Source organism: Cryptomeria japonica, chromosome 9 (assembly GCF_030272615.1).
Source record: "Cryptomeria japonica chromosome 9, Sugi_1.0, whole genome shotgun sequence".
Lineage (NCBI taxonomy): Eukaryota > Viridiplantae > Streptophyta > Pinopsida > Cupressales > Cupressaceae > Cryptomeria > Cryptomeria japonica.
In genome coordinates, this window is record NC_081413.1 from 672,252,999 (window position 1) to 672,270,533 (window position 17,535).

The window sequence follows — 17,535 nt, forward strand, 5'->3', positions numbered from 1 at the left end:
ATTTTTGGTAACACTCTCTTGCATTGAATATATCAATCTTTGAGTCTTATATGCATTGCATATTTTATTGTGATAGGGGTTTTCCTCCACAATGAGGTCTTTCCTATCATTAATCTATTTATGTTTGATGTCTTTTACTTTAGCTATCTTTATATCATTTATATGGTACAAGTTCATGGACATCAAAAGACCAAAATGGGGGTTTGATTGAGGGGAGCCCCTATATAGCCCCCAACATTTTTCTCATTCTTTTTGTATGTAGGCTTAGGCATGAGATAGTTTGAAGAACAATAATCTAGGAGTTTAGTTGTGGATTCAAGCCAGACAACAATGTGTGTCCACTTACATTTGTGGCCAAGGGTTAATCTAACTAATGATAAACTCTCTATTGTACGAATTTCATGTTTTTTTAGTCTATAAATCTAAATTGTATTTTTGTATATAATTGTAATTAATATTTTTACATTCTATACCCTCTTAACTCAATAGAGAAATAACCCTTCTTAGTATACATATTCTTAATTTGTTTCTTTAATCAAGTTTGATAGTGTAATGATTATCATTGGAGGTAATTGAGAGGTATTTGCTCATCGAGACCACATCGTTTCGAGGGTAGCAAATCCCCTCCTTTACATTTTGGTGAACTTGATATGAACATGTCGGATTTTGTTATTTAAAATTTTAGTGCTTTTGATCATGTATTTTTTAAGCAACATTTTGATATGTTGGATGGTGCTCTAGATGATTTTTCTAAAGCATATCCTGCTATCCAAAAAAAATTTGTAAAATTTCTTTATTAGATATTCCTTTATCCAAGAAAAAAGTTTGTTAATGTAATTGTTGTCTCTACCACTCCTAACGGGCCTAAGAGACCTTTCATTTTTGTAACTTTGACTAGTTTGTTACCAAAGAAGTGATTTATATTTATGGCACACACGAGATCTTTTCTTGAAATTTTCTCAATCTCAAACTTCTAAGGCTCCCAAGAATCCTTATAAAATGGTATCCCACACCTACAAAACTCAAATAAATATACAACATATTGATAAACCAACTTCTCTTCCCCCTCCCCAACCTACTCTTCCTCAAGTACCTAAACCTATGCCTAAGCAACAAGGTGAGTATGATCTCATTAATCAACTTCATGTTACTCCCATTGAGATCTCTCTGTGGTATTTGCTTCAAACTTCTCTGATTTATCAAGGGGTAAGTGCACAAAGATGGTGGTCAAAAAGGGGGTATAAGTGGACACTTTTTTTTTTTTTTTTTTTTTCTGAAATCAGGTGAACCTGAACGTGGAGGCAAAATTTGAAAGTCATCCACTCAAGATATGAAGATAATCAAAGAACAAATATTGTATTACTCTGAATCTAGTTTCCAAACTACTAAACTTTTTCAAAATTGGATAAGATTAAGGGGGTCAAATCCTTCATGCATGAAAAACAGACCAGGATTTTTTCTGAAAAACATAACATGGTGTCTGATGTGCGCATCAAAAAAGTCATAGTTAGATTTAGTATTTTGACAAATCCTTTGGCAGAAAGATAGTTAAGAGTGAGCACTAGAAGATGTCTATTTTTTTGTAATTTTTTGTTGAGTATTTTTTTTAATGATTTTTCCAATCGAGCACATCCTGAAAATTAGGGGTACCTGTTCATGCGCGAAGCATAAGTTGCAGTAGACAAATCGAAAATACATTTTTTGTTTTTTAAAATTGTAAATAATCAAGTGCACTACAGTAATATATAAATTTTTTTAAATCTGGACAAGTATATCAAAAGTTATTAAAAAAATGGTGCACCTATGTCTGTGAGAACTATGGAGACACTGGTAAAAGAAATTCAATAATAATGTTATTGTTGTTCAAATTGAAAAAAAAAATTATATGGTTAGAAAGCTCAGAAGATGGGTGAAAATATGGTGGCAATTTTAGAAATACCCACTTGATGAAGTGTAAACCTGATGATGGCAAAGTTGATAAACCAAGTTGATAAAATAAAACACATCAAAAATGAGAGAAATGGAGGGAAATAAAACTTCCAAACCGTAGCTTTGTCATCCAGGCCTATTTTCAAGCCTAAACAGTCAAAAGCACGTACGTGGTACTTATGGTTTAAAAAGCGCGTATGGGGTATTTATGGTGTAAGAAGCGCTCTTTTTACTATAAACAGCATGTACGCGCTATTGTATAATATGATATTGTATATATAATATGTGTATATACATATAATATATGTAATATATAATATTTGTATAATATGATATTGTATATATAATATATGTATATACATATAATAATGTAATATATAATGTGTATATACATATAATATATAATATTTGTATATATATAATAATATATAATATATTAAGTATATATATACACATATAAGTGTGTTGTCTCCCCCTCTCAAATGCATACAAGGTACCTCTCTCTCTCTCTCTCCCCTTCTCCCTTCCTCCAGACCCCATCCCTCCCTTTCTCCCCTTCTCCCTTCCTCCATACCCCATCCCTCTTTCTCTTCTTCTCTCCCTCCCTCCTCCATACCCCACTGCAACTGTGTCTGCACTTCTATAGAAGTAAGTGAATTTATTTCTTGTCTACAACTTCCTCTTTTATTTTTGTCATGTATGCTCTCCTAAGAAAATTGACTGATGGATTCATGTGTGTATATTGAATAGGAGGAATAGGGTTTGAAATTGAACCACGGGTGCATTGTCGTGACAAACAAGGAAACCTGCAACAATATTCTTCTCGAATGTGTTTTTAATGAACAAAGTAGATGTGGAAAATAGTGTCAACAAAGCAACATGATGAGTCAGAGTACCTGCAATATGTTTTTCAGAAGGAAACAACCGATAGGAAGAGAAATAGGGAGAGTAACACAGATGATGTCCTGGAGAATGATAGTGGTGGGTATGCGAGAGTTCCCATGTTGTTACACAATGCCTATCACCTAAAGAAATTAAAGTTTGTTGTATGCATGGCAGTGGTACTATATGATGATCATCACTTGTCAAACGGCTTGGAACGGTACATACCCATGAAAGAAATCAAGTGTGTAATTCCTATAGTCACAATCAAGATCAGACCTATAACCTTGCAAAATTAATAACATCATATGTTTTAGAACTTAGGCAATACTCTTAGGGTTAGGTCAAGCTTTTGCACTTGCTTTTTAGCGAAGCCTCATTGTTTGTTCGCTTGGAGTCTCTCTTATGCTGAGAATGGTCTAACTTAGCTATATCAAAACTAAACTGCTGATGTTTTATTGTATGATGTTCTATTCATAACTTTAAATTTAATATATCATTTCATTAGCCCACCATATGACCCCTTAGGTGTCATTAGAGGCCGTATTGTTTCCTAAGAGGTCATATGGTGTCCTGTGACCCCTTAGGACACCATATGACCCCTTAAGATAGCATACGACCCATAACAACACCATATGGTGTCCTAAGGGGTCATAGGATGCCATATGACCCCTCAGGACACCAATGACCCATAACAACACCATATGGTGTTCTAAAGGGTCATATGGTGTTCTATGACCCCTTAGGACACTATTTGGCGTCGTTATAGGTCCTATGGTGTGCTAAGGAATAATATAGTGTCATATGACCCCTTAGGACACCCTATGACCCCTTAGATGTTTTTAGGGGTCATATCGTGTTCTAAGGGTCATACTGTGTCCTGGATTCGATCTCTTTTCCTCTCCCTCCCCCCTCTCTCTCTCTCTCCTTCCCTCTCTCTCTCTTCCTCTCCCTCCTCCCCTCCTTTCTCTCTCCCTCCCTCTCCCTCCTTCCCTCTCTCTCTCTCTCTCTCTCTTCCTCCCCCTCCGCCTCCCTCCCCCCTCTCCTCTCCTCTCCCTCCCCCCTCCTTCTTCTCTCTCTCCTCCCCTCCTTCTTCTCTCCCTCTCTCCCTCCTTCCCTTCCCCCTCTCTCTCTCTCTCTCTCTCTCTCTCTCTCTCTCTCTCTCTCTCTCTCTCTCTCTCTCTCTCTCTCTCTCTCTCTCTCTCTCTCTCTCTCTCTCTCTCTCTCTCTCTCTCCCCCTTTTCATTCACATTTTTTCTACTACCAATAGCGCGTACGGGGTACTAAACCTATTAGTTCACTGCCCTTCCATAACTTTTTTAAGACGTAGGAGTGCGTACACAGTACTTATTACTTGTAAGCATGTACGAGGTACTGAGCCCCTTATTCGCTACCCTGCGATAACATTTTTTAGGCTTAGGAGCGCGTACGTGCTACTTATTAGTATAGAATGGGAAAAAAAATACCGTTGGGCTTGCCAATATTTTATGGACTAACAACGCGTACGCAATTATTAATGTAGCACGTACGCAGTATATAGACATAGTTTTAGTTGCCCAAGAGCCTCAACGACCTCAAAAGAAGTTTTTGAGGTCGTTGAAGGACCCACTGGAACTGTGTCTGTACTTCTATCATTGTTTTATATATAGAAGTAAGTGAATTTTTTGTTTTTGCATGATTTCAAATAATTGAATTGTTGTTCTTATTAGTTTTGTTAATAGTATTGTGATTGTTTAATAGTTTGATTCCAAAAAACAATGATAAGATGCATATTTATGGTTATTTGTTTGTTTATGAACTTTTATTTACATATATATGTAATATGATTCTATTTAGGACAACTGATATCAACCATGGGAAAGAACAAGCGAGGAACGATGGAACAACGATAGGTTGAAAAGGAAAGACAAAGGCAACGTATGAAGAAATTACGTGACATAAGAACAATGGGAGAAGAAGGTATGTCATCCTCAACATCTCAATTCGATTTACCAAATGAACATAATGCACCTAATGCAATTGAAGAAGAGACATTTGATTTACCGTATGAACCTAATGCAATTGAAGAAGATACCGCATTGAATAATCAATTAAATGATGAACATACACCTTCTCTATTTGATGAATTGAATGTACATAATGCATCGATGTTAACACCTCCTAGAATCATTTGTAGGAAACCAAAGTATCTAATTGACATTGATGAGAATATATTGAAGCCAATGCCCAATAAAATTAATGAACAAACTTGTAGGAGAATGTTTGCCACATACGGGTAAACGATTAAACGCAAAAATTAAATGCACATAACATAATTGAAATATATTAAAGAACCAGTTTTTGTATTAATTCAACAGTCCATGTACATCAAGTGTTTATAACATTACACCCAGATACGACTATCATGATGATACTAAGAAGGAAAGGTATGCAAAATATAATACCCGAAGGGGTGTGACCAACCGTCGCGTCCAACTGCCCTTCGAGACGACTAACTAACTGTCGAAACTCATAATTATCGATGCCAACATAACATAATACAACAACATGACATAATGATTATTCCCGGCAACATCATCCCCCCCAAGAAAAGAAGTCATCTCCAGACGACTTAATACAAAATAGAGATGACATTAAACAGATCTAAGGTAGAGAACTTCAGGAACTGCTGACGCCAGTCGAGCCCAAAACTTATATACCTGCTACATCCTCGCCTGAAAACCTTGTTCTGCTACCATCCGATGCTCAAGTGCGGATGTCACCATTATTACTTCCGCAAGGAGTTCTTTTTTCCTTGAGATCACAGTCCTCCTGTGCCTAAACCAAATTTGTCTGCAAAACACGCTTTTTAGTCTCAGCCTCCACCAACTGCTACTCAAATGATACTATCTCCCTAGCCAATTTGTCCTTGATAGCCACCCATGCTGCCCTCTCGGCATCCAACTCCTGGGTACACTGAGCTAAGTCTCACGCTACTACTGCCTCCAACCTGGTGGTCAGCTCCTCCCGAGTCCTCTGTGCATCCACCAAGGCAACCTCACGTCCAACCGAGACATACTCTGAGTTCCTCAAAGTGTACCATTCATGCCTAGAAGTGGCCACAACCTTCTGGCACAAAGGCTAGGAGATGCCTCAAATCCTCCATCACACTCCCCAAAGCCTGATAACTGAACTAAATAACTCTTTGGTGCTGTACGACTTCGCGTTCTTGCAATGCCTTCCCTCAAACTCTATTTGTTCGCAACCTCCAAATCTGTCTCCCTCTATGGCTTATGGCTTCCTTGCCAATGCTAAGCTTTAGGCTTCTTTCTCACAGTATGGAATAACCCCAACACTTATCGTGACTTCTCTGATGTCGTCGCCCAACTCAAAAGTGTATTGTAGCTCAAAAATAAACAGGGGGTCTGGGGCAGTGCCCTAATCCCCCTCTTTTAAACCGCTGTCGCCGTGCTCCTTTAGGCCTACGGACTGTAGTGTCTTGAGCCCGTACAAAGGTTATCTATCGGATGATGGAGTGAACCCATACGATGGCTGAGTCATACGGAGACTGGGGTCACCCGAAGCTTGGTGTCGTATGGTGATTGGTCTCTCGTACGGTGTCTGGGAAGGTCATACGGTGGATGTTGTTTGGCGCACGGTAGATGAACACCCTCTGAGGCCACTGACCTCCGTTGACAGTGGTCCACTGCACGATGGTGCTTCGTACGGTGTCGCACCACACAGTGGTTCCTCCACCACTTTTTTTTCAATTTTTTTTCCTAATCTAATTGTCAAGTCTTCGGCTCGAGTCCCATGCCTCTAGGATCGCCCTTCATCCTTCTCAGTTTTCTTCGCCTGAGAGTCTCCCGCTTTGGTCCCATGCCTCTCAAGTCGCTTGCCTGACCTCTCGAATCCCCTTTCGGCCTCTCGGATCCTCCTCAGGACTCTCGGGTGTCCTTCCGACCTCTCGGGTCCCCTGCACGCTTCTCGTGGTAGGGTTTCAATTTGGACCCGTTGATGGCAAGTCTATTTTCAATGGCCATCCGAAGACCTAGAACCATAAATTCTACATGAACCACAGTCTCCTTCTCGTACATAAGGAGAAGAAGAATAATAAATATTTTGAAGGTTGTGGCCTTCCACACAGGGTTCCAATCGTTGCCAACATGAATGATATTGGGATTATCAATGTCACCGAGGGTTGGGCGTTTCCCTTCCAATATTCTTTGTATTTTGACAAGTACACCTCCTTTGTTACTTGCTCTGGTTCCTCTACTTCGAGCCTGTAGCTCTGGAACATTTCGTAATCCTCCATTTGTCAGTGGAAGAGCTCGTTCAATGACCTTGTCACATCCTCAGAGCACTCTCCTAGTTTGAGAATCCCTTCATCGTTGGGCTCCCTGCAGCCCCGTCCTTCGTCCCTCAGGTCGCCTTCTCCTTCACCCTCCGATTCTGAAGATGATGCAAGTTCCTCACTAACCAACTGCATCCCAAGGTCTATGATAAACTTCCTTCCTCCATTCTCCATAGACAGTGTTCTTCTTCTAGTTGTGGGTGGCCTTAGCTGGCACCAGCCACCCTCTCCCTAAGATCACATCATACCCTTTTTTCTTTAGTGGGATTACCACGAAGTCCATTATGAAGCGTTGCATCCCGATGGTAACTTGCTGGCCCATCAGTGTCCCAATGGGTTTGATTCCATGTTGATCTGCTCCCAGCAGATTGAATGTAGATGGCCACAACGTTGGCTTCCCTAGCTTCCACCAGATTTCTTCTGGAAGAACATTCACTCCCGATCTACCATCAACGATGGTATTGGTTAGAATGGTGGCAAGGATACCCATCTCCACAATGGTCAGGTTCCTTCCTGTGTTAACTGCCAACAACATGGGGTCTATTGTAGACCCCCCAGGAACATTTGTGCGGTGGTTGAAATTGGTGCGTGGTTGGGAGAGATTATTCAGCAATGTCGTTCATAATTGAGGCATCGTCTGGAGGAGGTTGTGTACCTTCACAGGCACCTCCAGTTTTAAAATTTGATTTAGTATAGCCTCCTCCACCTTCGGTCAGCTGGAAGTACCCAACGTACCCTTCTCCTTCGCCCCCTCTCATATCTCTTTCTTGATTTCTTCCCGTGCTTCCCGTACCCTTCGCTTCTCTATCTCCGAGTCTGGGCACATTGCTTGTCTAGCTTGGGCGTGGGTTACGGCCAACACTTCCTCTTCTTTGGTTTCCTCGATATTGAGCAAGTTGACGCTGGACTTTGGGTAGGTGGCATCTTCGTGGTCTCCTGGTCCGCACCATTTGCACAAATATTGTGTGGCCTCTCCCTTCAGGAAGTCTCGGGCGAAGTGCCCCCACTGGCTGCATGCTCTACATTGTATCATCGATCGGCCTTTGGAGTCATATTGGATCCGACTCCTTGTGTTGTTATTGTTGTTTCGTCCTCCCCATCGGTTATCTCGATAGCCTCTCGATGTTGCATTGTCGTTCACGTGGGAGCTGTTGGTACCGCCCAATGTAGTTGGTTGTTTCTGCGTAAGCGATACTTGTTGGTTTCGTGTTTTCATGTTGTAGGGGCATTCCCTGGTGGAATGCCCCATCAACTGTCATATATCACAATAGGCCTTCTTTGGGCAGGAGCCTTTCCTGTGGTCGTCTGTCTTACATTCCGTGCACCAAAGCTCTCCTTCGTGAGTCTTGCTCGGGCCTCCCTTCATAACCTTTAGCTCTTTCATCATCCTCAGCATGTCCTTCTTTAGGGCTTGCACCTTTTTGTCGGACTCGCCATCACTGTTGCTTCCCTCGGAAGAGTCATCATCCTCGGACGAGCTATCCTTCTTCTTTTTCTTCTTAGATGACTTGGTCTCGCTCTCGAGATCCATCGCTCTATTATATGCATCGTCGTACGAGGTTGGTTGAACAATTTTCATCTTCTTTCGGATGGAGTGTTTCAGTCCATCCACGAACCATCTCTTTTTCAACCCATTTGCTGGTTGACTCTCCATTTTCCCCAACAGTTCCTTGAACCGTCGACTATAGGCTCAGACAGTCTTGTTCTTGTTCCGCTTGGTGCCATAGATTTTGGCTACTATTTCATTCTCGTCTTTGAGGAGGCGAAACTCTATCTCGAACTCCTTCTTCAGGTTGGGCCATGTGCCGACTTTGGTCTTATCTGTATTGGAGTACCAGTCGATGGCCACTCCCCTTAAAGTTACTGGAAATTGTGCTACCCATTTGTCCTGGTCAGTAACACCATTAGCTGACCATATGGTTTTGCAAGTGCGGCAATGGCGGACAGGATCTTCCTTCCCATCATTGTTGAACTTCGGAAGCTTATGCTTACTTGCCATCCCACCGCTAGGTATTGCTCCTCTAGTGCCTTGTGTGCTTGTACCTGGTGATCCTCCACCTCCGCCTCCTGCACTTGACCCTCCACTCGTGGGTCCTCTAGAGAAGGTTGTTGACTCTGAACCGAACAAATTGCCTCCCATACGGCACCCTTGTGCTCCCCTGGCACCATCGACCGTACCATCACCTTCGATCGTCTCCCTTTGGTTGTCGTCCAAAATGGACAAGTTCTTTAGTAGGTCTCTGGTAGTGTCAATCAGGTTTAGACTTTGCCTTGTTTATTCCAACAACTCTTCGCGACTTCTTACCCTACGGTGGTATCCTGGTGAACTGTAAAGTTCTCCTTCAGCACCCTCCTTGACTCCTAGGTTCCCTTCGAGCAACCCTATGACAATGTAGAGAGTGTAATTCTCTTCGTCTATCTCTGCGTCCACAACCTCTATGACACCTCTTGGGTTCCCTTCGAGCAACCCCTCGACCGGTCGTCCCTCGATAAGCTGCCTTAGCCTACGCCTTCGTTCTATTTATTGTCTGAGATTCAACGCTCTTTGTGCCACTTCCCATTCGTCACTTTGTATCTTTTTATTTTTATCCTTATTTAGTATATTGGGCATAAATCACTTCCATACATAGCAAGCACACGCCATGTACAGAAAAAAACAAAAAACTTTTATTATTTCCCTTTTGACCATAATTTATGTCAACATTGCGTCGGGATTATTGCAGGGTTCAATTTCCCCTTCGCCTCTTGTCATCGCGCTCTGCATCCCAACGATGATTGTTTTTGTGTATTGTCGGAGGACCTATTGGCATCGCTCCTCACGGGCAATCTCCTCCAGTTGGGTTTGTTGTGTTAGTGATACCTGTGCAAGCAACTGGGGGAGGTGGTTCATCAACCGATTCGTTGCGAGGCTAACTTCTAGTGCGGTCCACACTGCACTTGTTGGGACATCAGCCTCCATGGCCTCCCTTTGGACGTAGGTCTCGATTGCCACCTGAAGTAGGATCGAGAATTTCGTCGTTGCACTGTCTTCTCCGTTGTAGAGATCTATTTGCACGCCGTCGGCCTCTGGATTAATCTCACCAATAGGTAGGCCCATCTTGTTCATGTGCCATCCGCTTCGTCCTTTCCCGAGTATGTCTAGGCAACGACACCAAATGTTTGCCACATACGGGTAAATGATTAAACGTAGAAAGTAAATGCACATAACATAATTGAATAATATTAAAGAACCAGTTTCTGTATTAATTCAACAGTCCATGTACATCAAGTGCTTATAACATTACACCCAGATATGACTATCATGATGATACTAAGAAGGAAATGTATGCAATATATAATACCTGAAGGGGTGCGTCCAACCATTGCATCCAACTGCCCTTTGTGATGACTAACTAATTGCCGAAACTCATAATTACCAACGACAACATAACATAATACGACAACATGACATAACGATTATTCTCGGCAACAGAGAATGGTTAAAAGAATATGGCAAAACTATTTTGAAAACTTAAATCAAACTGCAAGATGTCAATTAATTGTTCAAATGATTAAAATTTTGTATTTTAGAGAGACAATGAAAATTCTAGGCCTAAGATCATCTGAAAGTAATAGTGAAAGAACTATTGTGAGAAATCTATTCGATGCATATCAAGCTATTGGTTCAAAATCATGTGCTAAAGATTCTAATGCTACTCGACGTGTCATTACATCAACCATAATGAGCAAGAAAATAAAAAAAGATTGTTTGATAAGCAAAACAAGCAAGTCATTAAACGTTAGTAGAACAATATTAAGTAAAGCATTAAAGAGGCGGGAAAAAATAGAGGAACCTAACAATACTTCTCTTTGGGCATTCTCGGGTAGACTACCACACAAAGACAAGGTTGTTGTTGATGCACTAAGAACATTAATTGAATTTTTTTGGCATGACAACACAAGAGTTTCGCCCAACCAAAGAGATGTTGTTAGAAGGCGAATTGGGTCTAAAAATCATGAGCCACATGCCAAACACTATTTGGATATGACTCAAACTAAATTTTATGAAAGATTCCTTCAAAAGTTTCCTCAAATAAGAATTTCTCAAAGATTTTTTGAAATGACAAAACTTTTTTATATTAAGATTAATCATGTACGCACCACGTGTTGTTGTAGGATGCATATTGAATTTTCCATGCACGATGATATTTTTCGTCATATTTGTTCTACTTTGCACACTAACAATGTTTTGTAGGAATGCAATATACAAGCACCTCCTGTTGGTAAGAGAATTTATTTCAAGTGTGCTATGTAATAGACATGATGGTTGCATTTATTATAAGAGCCTTGTTTGGAAGGTTCTTGTGCTATATGTGGTGGTTTGCTACATTTACCAAGATGCATAAATTTGGAGAGGACACATGAAATTGGTACGAAACTAGTTTCTTTCAGAAAATACAAGACAGTCACATATGGAGTTAAAGATGGAAAAGATTTGAAGAGATGTGAGCTAGTGAAAAATGATATGTGTAGATGAATTTATGAAAATGTTTCAAGAGAAACTAGTTTATGAATACATAACACATACACATAGAGCTCGATGGTTAGATGAGCAATTCAAGTTATGTAAGGACACATTTCCTCTTGGCACCATTGTCTCTATCGTTGATTTTGCTGAAAATTATACACTACAACCTCAAAATGAAGTGCAATCTATGTATTATCACTCTACACAAGTTTCTATTTTTGTCAACACAGTATTCATGCATGCAAATGATAGCATAGAGGAGGATACAAAGGTTGTAAGAGAGTATCACTTCTACATAAGTGATGATCGTACTCATTCATCAGAGTTTGTACAAGGATGCTTTAAAGTGTTCTATGATAGTTTAAGGGAAAGGAACATACGATACAACTGACACTTAATATGGTCAGATAATTGCACCGCACAATTCAAGAATGCAAGGATGTTTTATTGGTTGACAAGGATGCATATGACAAGCGGTGTACAAATTTTTTGGAATTTCACTGAGGCTGGACATGGTAAGGGAGAGCATGATGGTGCAGGAGCATGTGTGAAAAGAGCCCTAGCTAGAGAAGAATTGAAGTACGAAGGTGGTGCTGAGTTAATAGATGGAAAAACAATTGTGCGATGGTGTATGTCTACGATGGGTCCAAGTAATCTAGGTACATCAATGGTTCATAGATATTTTTGGTTGATCACTAAATCTAATATTGAAAACTATCTAGATTGTTGTACAATTGTAGGATCGAGTGACATGCACTCATTTATGAGTTCAAATTCAAGTTCACTGGTAATTTATATGAGACAAATGGTATGTTTTTGCTCTTCATGCATGTATTGTTTGTGGGAAGAATGTGAATCACAAGAGTGGGTTGACAAATGGTCTTGTATACAGTTGGTTCCCATTGATTCATATCAAATTCCCAAAGCACTACAATTGAGCCAGATGGAGACATCAGTGGATTTTGACCATGTATCCGACCTAGTGGATTCAGATGATTTTTTGAGTTAATGTTTTTGCAAGTATTCTTTTTGGTTCATTTTGTTGTACATCATACTTTTTTTTGGTATTAATTAACACTTTATAAAATGCAAGTCATGTGTATGCAGTTGTTGCAGAAGAGAACAATGAAGAAGGAACATATTACTATTTGTGTCATTGTGTTGAGCCAAAAAGAAAATTGACAACCACAATCATTGACGGAGAGGGTATTGAGTACCCAATAGGGTCTGTTGTCATGACAGGAACATGGCTTCGGAGATACCCTATCAAGAATTCTGATGTTTGGTTGTTCGAGGACTTTGAAACACACAGACATATTCTTCATTTCTCTAACCTTGTTGTTGCAACAAATATTCATTTGATGAAGTATCATGGTAGACCTCATTACAAGATTTTATGGAAAGTTCATGAATCTGACCACAAGGTAATACTTGACACAATACGAGTTAGAGCCGATCCTGAAGACTCACTTGATTGATTCTACGGTTCAGAGTAGAATGATTTTGAGAATTTTGTATAAATTATCGACAAATTGTTCTATATTCATTTTTTGTATATATAAATGCCCATGAGCTGATTTTTACATGTTTAGGGGCATAATTTTGTATATTTAAATGGCAATGATCTGATTTGTACATATGTACATGCCAAATTTTGTATATTAAAATGTCGATGAGCTGAATCGCACATATTTTAATGCCAAATTTTGTATAAAAGCCCATGAGATGATTTGTATATTAAAATGGCGATGAGCTTAATTGCACATATTATAATGCCAAATTTTGTATAAAAGCCCATGAGATGATTTGTAAGACATTTTTTTGTATAATCAAATAGCCAAGAGCTGATTTGACCATATTTAGAGGCAAATTTTTGAATAATATGTGACAATGTTTTGTGACTATTTTGTGTGTCAATGTTTTGTGACTATGTTTTGAGTATATGTGATGTGTCCCTGGTTAATCATGAGCATTATTGATTCTTGTATAATCATGGAGAATTATTTGAGTCATTATCGGGTCATAGGGGTCATAGATTGAGACTAGAGACAATTTGAGCAAAAATTGTCAAAAAAGTTGTCAAGCAACTTCTACATTGTGTCGGTAGGGTATGACTCTCGACGTTCCGACACTTTGGGATGCACGACAGGGGCATGCCTACCGTAACCTTCCCACTTGAACACGCTCGTGACGTCGGTTTGTGCACACGACGAACCAAATCAATTCTAGCCAATCTTGCAACTTTGCATTGCATGCAACTGACGGTTTTTGTAGCAGGCAAAAAATGCTACCAATTGAAAATGGTTTTGAGTCGTCAAAAACTGAGATAGGCCATTGTAGAGGAGCCTCACGTGAACCCACGGGTTCAAATGGATCGACCATATGTGTCCTGGATTTGAAGAAATATTCCGTCAAATTTTGACAATTTTTTGGATTCAGGGCACTTGAGAGATCTCATCGGTATGGTATGACTCTTGACATTTCGGTGCGTTGGGATGCACAATAGGGGCATGCCTAGCATAAACCTGCCCACCCGGACGGGCTCGCGATGTCGGTTTGTGCACACGACGAACAAAATTTGACCATTACGAGCGTGAGGGCGCTCTTGCACCAAACACATATAGTTGTTTATATTCATATTGTCGATTTTTGTTGTTTATATTCATATTGTTGATTACATATGCAAATATTCATTTAAATTTATAAAAGGGCAGCTACCAAATACAATGAATACACAATAATGAACTAAATACAAGGAGTTTTGTAGGGTTAATTCAACATTTTAAAAATTTAATCAAATCATATTCCACGATTGCAATGTTTTATATCATATATTTTTGTTGTTTATATTCATATTGTTGATTACATAGGCAAATGATCAATTAAATTTATAAAAGGACAACCACAAAATACAATGAATACAAAATAATGAACTTAGTACACATTTATTGGATCGAATATCGACATTTATATATATAAAAAAGGCATGTCTGCCAAGTCAATACAAGTATTACAAAAATGTGGCATATGCCATGTCAAAATCGATATACAATAAAAATGTAGAATATATCTACATGTATTGGTCATTATATGACCAAAAATAACACTATATGATCCTAAACTTGTGGTGGATCATCAAAATCAAGCCTCTTCGATGTAGTACGCGGCTCTATAGATGGCTGCAAAACCACAATTCAAAAGCCAAGTTAGAATTCTTTTGTAGAAAATAGTTCACAATTAACAACATAACTATGCATTTAACTATAATTCCTTTGAAATTGAAATGTAGATTACCTCATCGACTGATCTAGGAGCTAATGTCTTCGCTCTCCTCTCCTTGTCACTCTTAGGAGATTTCTTGAAGACATACTTAAATGGATCCACGTTATGGCCATACTGCGAAGGGGTCTATTGTAGATTAAATGTACAATTAATACAATGTACTAACATAAATATATCAAAAACACTTAAAAACTATAATATAGAGAACAATGACGTACCTGTGCCTTAGATGCTTCTCCAATAGACTGAGGATGGCTCACCATCGATGGAGAAACTGTCGCTACTACCTATACGAAAAATGTTCAAAGATTAAATACAATAAATATAATGATAAGTATTGTAGGTTAACAACAATTAATTTTACATATCAAACAAAAGTGTACCGGATCCTGAGATGCTTCTCCAGTGCACAGAGGAGGGTTCGCCATTGATGAAATAGGTATGGATATTTCCTGTATGAAAAAATTATAAGATTATAATATATCACAAGTTCACATGTACACGTGCATATAATCATGAAATCAAGAAAATAAAGTAGAGATACATACCTTCGCCCTCTCTTGATCCATGGGCGAATCAAGTGCATTCAACAAATCCACAAAGCTCAATGGCCGCTATACATGCAAAATAGACAAAAAACACTAATCAAACTACAAACCACAACTAATACTTGATTTCAACATTTTCAAACAATTGTACAACTAAAAATGTATTCAATTACCTTCTTCCCACGTTTTGGTGTCTTCGAGTAATTCTTTTTCTTAGGACGAGCCCTAGATGCGGAGGGGGTACCCTAAAAAAACAAAATTAACATGAGATATTAGTATAGATAATAAATCAAACATAATTTTAAAAATCTAAAATGAAATGACTTGCATATTCCATCAAAACAATACATAAAAAGGGTTGTACAAAATATGATACCGTATAGCCTTGTAGGCCAAAATCGATCACTGAGAACGTGATGTCATCAATCTGGGACATTTGGTCCCTTGTCAACATCTACAAACCAAAAATTGGACCAAGCATTAAAGATAGTTAGTATATATTGTATTTTTTTGAATTCAAAGTGTACTATTCTATTTTAACATGTTACAAAATTTATACCTCAGGCATCAAAGTTGCAGGTGTAGTAACTGGGGGAGGAGTATGGGATACCATTGCTGCATCCTGAAATGCATATTATTTGTCTCAATTTAAATTGATGTATAAATGAAAATTCATTTATGTAATTATAAATTTAAAGTGACTGATAAATAAAATGCTATGAATTCAAATCAACACACCTATGTTTGTCGCTCATGGGCAAACAACATGTCCATCAACTCATCTGTTAGCGTGAAATCCTTAGCCGTGCGGACCTGACATCTACTCCCGCAAATCATGCATAGATGAGATGAGGATCCATCTGCACTGGCTGCATCATCTATCCCCGAGAATATCCCCGAGCAACTGACACACATATGCTGGATGGGCTCTCTGTCGCCACCTAATGGCTCATCATCCAATACAATAGGGTGTGCTAACGATGTCCCATGTTGGATTATGACACCAGTCAATGTTGTGGCCGCCTGAAGAGTCTGTAGCCTCATCGACTCTTTCAACTCTACTGGGACAGCCTGATGCACCTTGGGTCTGGGTGCTAGGGGGCGACGACTCTCCGCGGGTAATCGCCTACGAGCTCCAAGTCTATCTTGGGCAGAGCCACCACCTCTACCATGGAACTCTCTCATGTCAAAATAATTTGGGTGCACATTGAGCACAAACTCACAATATGCTTTTCTCAAAAAATATAATGGCACCTCATAATTATTACAAGTTGGATCATCAAAGACCACCCACCACCTCTGCCAAAAAAGATCCTTCATCTGCACATTGGTACACGAATGTATGAGAAACCTCTTTGCATTAAGAGGTAATGACTGACCAGTTTTGGGATCAACGAAAAGGGCACATATTTGTTGTTTACTAATATTTTTGTTTTTTACTCCCTCGTATGATATCCCATCGGCATAGAATTGATGACACCTATCCCTCAAGCTTCCCCATTTGGTAATTTGTGTGGAAACAATTATGGCACCACTAGCTAATGTTTCTAGGCTAGTGGTGAGGGATTGATGATGCTCAAGTTCATATTTTTTCAATTTAACAATCATTCTATTGATTTTAGACATATTTTGTCCTAACTGATTAATTAATTGCTCTTGTGTTTCAGGTGTGCGGTCAAAAGGAGGAGTTGGGGGTGTATCTTGTGGGTTTTCAGGAGGTGCATTTGGTTGTTCTTGTTGTGGATGAGAAGAATCTAGTTTTTGAAACAAAAAATGAAAAAACCTAATCAAAATTAATGAAATTAAATTCAAAATGTAAAACAAATTGAACAAACGAGAAATAAAGACAAAAATAAATAAAAACTAACCTTGATCCATAGTTTGGAGGAGAAATATAGCACCCCATTTGCGGTTTAGGAGAGAAAATGAAGAAAAAACAAAGTAAAAACGCGTTATTCATGGGAAAATAAGACCCAGTTTTTTTAAAAAAACTTTTTTTGACAGGGACCACGTACGCAGTTCTCTTGGGATTATTAGCGCGTACACACTCATTT